The 7120-nt window shown below is 39.6% G+C and overlaps 1 long non-coding RNA gene across 2 annotated transcripts in view; it reads right to left on the reverse strand.

Annotated features, from left to right (window-relative positions):
• Positions 1–6902: 6902 nt before the first annotated feature.
• LOC128881803 (uncharacterized) overlaps positions 6903–7120 on the reverse strand; it is a 1020-nt gene continuing 802 nt past the window's right edge. The window contains exon 2 of one of the 2 annotated variants that reach the window (XR_008458175.1): positions 6903–7024. This is a non-coding gene — a long non-coding RNA (uncharacterized LOC128881803). Of the gene's footprint in view, positions 7118–7120 lie in introns of both variants that reach the window. The other variant, XR_008458176.1, reaches the window with a different exon arrangement.

Here is a 7120-nt window from a genome sequence, read left to right on the forward strand (position 1 = left end):
TTTTATTCATTTTATACTGCAATATTCCAATATATTGCAATTTTCTCTAATCTATATTGCAATTTCCTCCTTAAAATTTAATACCCTAACATAATTTAATAACCTAACATTAATATAGTTCTAATTGCAACAGAGACCAATCAATAGACTAGATCTGGATTAATATTGACTTAAACTATTACAGTCTTAACTTACCAAAATAACTAATATAGATTTAGCTTGTCATAGCCCTAACCTTTCATACACCAAACATAACCTAACATTAACATAGATCTGACTCTTTCAGACCAATCCTTAATCTAAACCTAAATTAAAGTTTATTATTTTCAATGTTGACCTCTTGTTTCTTTTCTTATTAATTTTGTTTATATATATAGATTGTAATATATATTTGTAGAATATATCACGAAAATATTGAAAAGTAGGAGAGTTTGTTGAACTGTAATAGCAAAGGACGGCCATTAGGGTCGCGCGAAGGAAACTGGATACGTTAACGAAAGGTCACGAACCGCGATCGATCGGGCATATTTATGCTGTCTTGAATCTTTTCAAAAGCCGACGTAAATACATTTACGTCAGACCCCGATGTACAATCGGGCTCGCATGAATTGTTCAACACACCGTGTACAGGTTCTTTTTATTTATTTTTATTTTTGGCTCGCTAAGGGGGCGAGCTGGCGACGTATTAACGAGGGATGACGTCAACCGTGCGAAAGTCAAACAACGCTTTTTGCATTCGCGTACCGATCTCATTTTTTACACCTAATTTGTCATTTGTGATTGAACTAGAACTGAAGTTAGGTCTGGGTTAGGTCTTTAGAATTTATGTTAATTTTATGTTAATTTTAGCTTGAAAATATTGAAGCTTCCCTGGGGGTCGTCAAACACCTTGGAAAACATTTTAAGGTTAGGTCTGGCTTACAGTTATAAATATGTTAGGTTATGTTTGGTGCGCGAAAGGTTAGGTCTATGACAAGCTAAATCTGTGTTAGTTTTGTTTGGTAAGTTAAGACTGTGATAGGTTAGGTCTATGTTGGTGTTAGCCTGGATTGTATGTTAATTAGGTTATGTTAAGGTTGGGTCGGTTGGTTTAGGTTATATTAAGGAGGTTTTAATTGTCAGCTCTATAAATGTGCGTCACAATCGACTCAATTTGAATATTTCTTGTTGAAAAAATCTCTACAGACTACTCGAATATGTATGAAAATAGGATAAAAAGTACGATAGAATTAATTATTTTTTTACATCCTAAAAAAATTCACGAAAAAACCGCTTTTTCAGACCTCCTAATTCAGGATACCTCCTTGATCAATCATTTAATTCGATCAATCAAAAAACTTTATCTAACGCAGTTTCCCGTTTTGTTAATTAAAATCCGTCCGATTTTAATCGAGTCTGATTTTCGCGAATTCGTAGAAAAATCATTCCTCCATTTTTAAAAAATTGGGTTTTCACTTTACAGAAAAACTTTCTATATGTTTTTCGTAGGCTCCCATAAGGTCTATAAGGAAAAAAAGTTTCAGTCCAAAATGATCATTATTAGGAGAGTTATGATTTTTTGAAATTTTAATCGAGTCGGATTTTTGCGAATTCGTCGAAAAATCATTCCTCCATTTTTAAAAAATTGGGTTCTCACTTTACAGGAAAACGTTCTACATGTTTATCGTAGGGTTTCATAAGATTTATAAGGAAAAAAAGTTTCAGTCCAAAATGATCATTATTAGGAGAGTTATGATTTTTCGAAATTTTAATCGAGTCCTATCTTTGCGAATTCGTCGAAAAATCATTCCTCCATTTTTAAAAAATTGGGTTCTCACTTTACAGGAAAACGTTCTACATGTTTATCGTAGGGTTTCATAAGATCTATAAGGAAAAAAAGTTTCAGTCCAAAATGATCGTTATTAAGAGATCTACGAATTTTTAAAAATTAGGCAGCCTCCGAAAAGGTAAACGATCGCCAAAAATTCTGCTATCAATTATTCCCCAACCCTCCCTTCCCGACTTCTCGGGGCGTCCAATAGCAACGAAAACAAGCGTATCGAGTGCCGGTCCTTTCTAGCAGGATCGCCGATACTACGGTTAAAGTTCCCGAGTTCTTCCTGTCGCACGAAAACGTCCACCGGAGCCAACGAACCGCTGAAGAGACGCCACGCAAGCGACCTTCGACTTTTCAGCGAATGAACAAGGTCCCCTCCCCCTCCCTCCCGCCTCCCCAACCCATCGCGCCTTTCCACCGCGCGTCGGCGGGTTGCGATCTCGTCCAGAGGCAGACGGCCTACAGACTTAACGATCGATAGAGCTTTCCTCTCGTTCCCTCACCTTTCCGTGCCGCTCGCCGCTCGCGCCTTCGTTCCACGCCAGTTTCCCGCGGATCCCCCACCATCGCTCACTCACCCTCTCGGCCAATCGCGCGGCGCCAGGCCATCGCTGGCGCTCGCTACGCATCGCTAGCGTACGGAATCGCCAGCGGCGTCGACGCCTGGGGACCTGGGTCAACGTTTAACACAGGCATTTCCGCGCGAAAGTTGGCATATTCCGACGTCGGGACGAATAACGACGTTTTCGGGGAAGAGCGTATAAATACGGAGGACAATTACGCATTTTTTACGAAGCGTTTTTTAGTGCAACATTGCGTCGACGTGGGGTGCACGGATTAAGGAATACTTCCAAAATTCGTAACTCTTTGAATAATGATCATTTTGGACTGAAACTTTTTTTCCTTAAAGATCTTGTGGAGCCCTACGAAAAAGATCTAGAAAGTTTTTCTGTAAAGTGAAAACCCAATTTTTTAAAAATGGAGGAACGATTTTTCTACGAATTGGCAAAAATCAGACCCGATTAAAATTCTAAAAAATCATAACTCTTGATTGGGTGGACGGATTTTAATGATCAAAACGGGAAACTACGTGTCGTTAGAGAAAGAATTATTAAAAAAATACGAAACTACCGAAAGGGCCGATTTTTGAGTTCACTTTCGCGGAAGATTGATAAGAAGCCGTCTAACTGTTAAATATTCATAGCTCTCTTAATAATGATCATTTTGGACCGAAACATTTTTTCCTTAAAGATCTTGTGGAGCCCTACGAAAAAGATCTAGAAAGTTTTTCTGTAAAGTGAAAACCCAATTTTTTAAAAATGGAGGAATATTTCAGACCTAACCCAGACCTAACCAGATCTAGCCAGACCTAACCCAGCGTGTGGGTGGTGCGAGGAAAGGGAAAGAGCAGGAACGCTCGGCGACACAGTGGCACCGGTGCAGCGGCCGACATTTAGATTAGACCAGGACCGCGACGCGTCGCGACGCCTAGGACGCGGCCAACTGCTCCACCGTCGTCGAGCGTTTATTGATCGACCCGATGCAAGAGCAAGCTAGGCCACAGCTGGCCGGGCTTACCAACCTCGTTGCAAGTTCGCCCCTGGACGGGTCGGTAGCTTCCACCGTGTTTTCCATCCTTCGTAAGCTCCGACGTAGACGTCGCCGGGCTGTTTACTCCCGCGAGACCTATTTCCGGATCGCGACTTCCCAATTACCGAAACAACCGTTCGAAATTATTCCAGTGACAATTGGGTGGAGGGAAAATAGTTGCTACAGGCCTGAAAGTGGTCTGAAAGGGTGTAAGTTTTGGAAAATTAAAAATATAATTTCTACGTAATTATATATCTACATATTATACAGGGTGTCCGAAAAATGGTGGAGGTCATTGAAAGGAGTGGTTGGGGAGGTGATTTGAAACAACTTTTTCCTTAGCGAAAATGTTGTACGAGGCTTCGTTGAGGAGATATTAACGAAAAACGACGGACCAATCACAGCGCCCGAGTAGCGCGCGCGCTCAGCCGTGATTGGCTGGGGCGAGCCAGGACGCTCGGCAGCCATTGGGCCAGCTATCGGGGCCAGCCTCTCGCGGCTGAGCGCGCGCTACTCGGACGCTGTAATTGGTCCGCGGTTTTTCGTTAATAATTCAAAAACGGAGCATCATCGGACATTTTTGCAAAGGAAATTGTTGTTCAGAATCGCCTCAGCTACCCTCTCATTTCCGTTTCTTACACTAATTTTGAACCACCCTGTATATTATCATATTATCACGTTATATAATTAATGATAACGATTAAATGAGATGTTTCACGTTGGCCAACTAAGAAATTTGAATGAATTGTTCGGCCGAGAGTTTCAGAAATTCTGTGACGGGTCTCTTAACGAGGTCGACGATGGAAGAAATGTAAGTCGACTCGGCAAAAAGGCCAAAGCCAGCGAAAAAGGGTTGGTTATCGAGCGGATGTCTCTGCACAAAGCTCTCCTCGTACGCATACAGATCCGACTAAATCAATACGTACGACTGTCGACGTGCTCGCAAGGTATACGTCTGTATATTTAGACGCCCGAGCTTGCGAAATCATCGGATCCGCTTGATTTTACAACCGAAACCTCGCCTCGAGCCTTTCCATGGAACGTCCGAATCGGGATTTCTTACTCTTCCTTGTGTATAAACAAATCAAAAATCTTCCGAAAGGATTATTCGTTATTCAGGATTATTTGTCATTTGCAATTAAATGTGAATATTATGAGGATTCTTTGGAAATTCGGAAAATTAGGAAATCGGGAAATTATATAAACACACACATACATGGGGTATTCCCAGCAATTTTCGAAACAAAACAGAAATCAAAACTGTCGAAATTTGAAAAATTAAAATTTAAGTTTAAGTTGAATATTCAAGTTAAATTTAATATAAACATATTATTAGACATAAATATTGTATATATAGACATATTATTTATTATATGAATGGCAATTTTCTGCAGTTGTATACCGACACATGCAACTCCAGATGCAATAACATTCCTGCCGATTCTATAATTATGTAGATATACAGGGTGTCCCAAAAATGTTGTAACACCTTGAAAAGGGTGGTTCGGGAGGTGATTTGAAACAACTTTTTCCTTAGCGAAAATGTTGTACGAGGCTTCGTTGAGGAGATATTAACGGAAAACACCGACCAATCAGAGCGCGAGGATGCCGGTGGAGCGCCAGCAGTAGGCGTGGCAACGCGCTAGGCGGCCGCGCTCATACGCTGCCGCGAGCGCTCCACCGGCATCCTCGCGCTCTGATTGGTCCGTCGTTTTTCGTTAATATCTCCTCAACGAAGCCTCGTACAACATTTTCACTAAGGAAAAAGATGTTTCAAAATCACCTTCCGAACCATCTCCTTCAAGGCGATACAACATTTTTGGGACACCCTCTATATTACAGTTACCTCCATTTTATACTGCAATATTCCAATATATTCCAATTTTCTCCTTAAAATTTAATGATATTGTTTATAATATATATATATTCATGACAACATTATACTACTTTTTAATATATACAATGGAAAATCCATTGCAATTGCATTCCCCTGCAACACTACGGTGATCCTTTATATGCGATTCATTGCAACCGTGATTCTCTGCAATATAATATACATTAACGTATCAAATATAATTATTACATTTATATTCCTCTGGAACGTTATCGCACTTCCTTGAATGCGACGGACTGCATCAACTGTTGCCAAGAGGAAAGCGGTGAAAATAATAAAAATGTACGGGGTACAGAGACGCTGTTAATGAGTCGAACCAACAGATTTCACCGAAAGGGAAGAAGGATCGTTGAATATGTAATCTGTTGCGTCTCGGTTAGCTCGTAACCTCTGTGAACCTTGCATGCCCGAAGCGTACAAATATAGCCGCTGATGTCTGATTAGGAGACGTGAGAGGAGAAAGGTGGAGCCGGGAGATAGACGGGCAAAGATAATGGAGTAACGGCGTAGAAAAGAGACGAAAAGATGTCTCGCGGGTTCGCGGAACGTCGTGCATTAGCCTAATCGAGATCATCGATCAAAATCGTCCCCGACGATTCGGCACGGTCGTCACTCGAATGACTTTGGTGAAAACTTTCGTTAGATCGATCATTCGCGTTATTAACAATTTCTTGGAAACAACCTTGACGATTTTACGTTTGAAATCGAGACACCTAATCGAAATTTGTCGATTCAATTCAAAAATTGGAGGAATCATTATTTTATTTCTTTGTATAGTTATACCGACCTGATTTCAATGTTTCCAATTAACAAAATTTGTATTGAAAAAGTAAAAAGACACCTAATAAAAATACTTTAATTAAATTGTAATAAAAAGAACAATTACTTCACTTCTTGATGTAGTCGTCATATCGTATCGATCTCAATATGACCGGTTACAAGAATTGAATACATTCAATTGAAGAAAAAATATAATTGACTTCGAAAAAGTATCGATACTCCACTAAAAAGTGTGAAATAATTTCTAATTAATTTATATAAATACTCGCCAATTCTAGATATAATTCCTTAAAAGTATGAAAAAAAGACACCTAATTAAAATTATTGCCAAATCCACATCATCGTTTTATTCGCTATAATACTTACATCATTGTTTAACTATAAAAGTAAACGTACGAATTTCCAAATAAAAAACAAAAAAAAAACAAAAAAACAATAACGAATTACACCGAAAGGGAATTAATTATTTCGTTCTCCCGTTGGAGGTTTCCTATTTCTGTTTGCATTCATCGATTTCGTCTGTCTGTTAGCTTCGACGACGAACGTTCCACTCTACTTATCGTTAGAAACGGAAACGTTAATGACAGAGACAATGTCTGGATCAAGTTGATCTCTCGTTCAGTACCGTCTCTCCTTTGCTGTCAAATTACCGGCACAAAGGTCGCCTTTGTGAGATACGACGTCATCCACAGGAGCGGGTTTTGGCATTGTCGTTATATTCGATACTGTTCGACCTGTATACCACTATTTCATCGATGACACGATACGAGAAAACACGTCGAGATAACGAGGTGAGACGGATGGAATAATTTATGCTTGAAATACAACGAATGAAACCTGTATTAACAACATTTAATACAACGTTTATTTTATAACTCCGGTAAAAATTGATGAAACAGTTCGAAATTTCCTAGAGTTGTTACTCGTAATGATAGGAAGAAGGCCTGAAATTTTCAGATTTTTATCTCAATTACTTCCTGGTACTTCAGGCAAGTAAATATGAAGCCACTTGTGCAAAATATTTTTCACTCGCCTACCTT

This window comes from Hylaeus volcanicus, chromosome 9 (genome assembly GCF_026283585.1).
Source record: "Hylaeus volcanicus isolate JK05 chromosome 9, UHH_iyHylVolc1.0_haploid, whole genome shotgun sequence".
Lineage (NCBI taxonomy): Eukaryota > Metazoa > Arthropoda > Insecta > Hymenoptera > Colletidae > Hylaeus > Hylaeus volcanicus.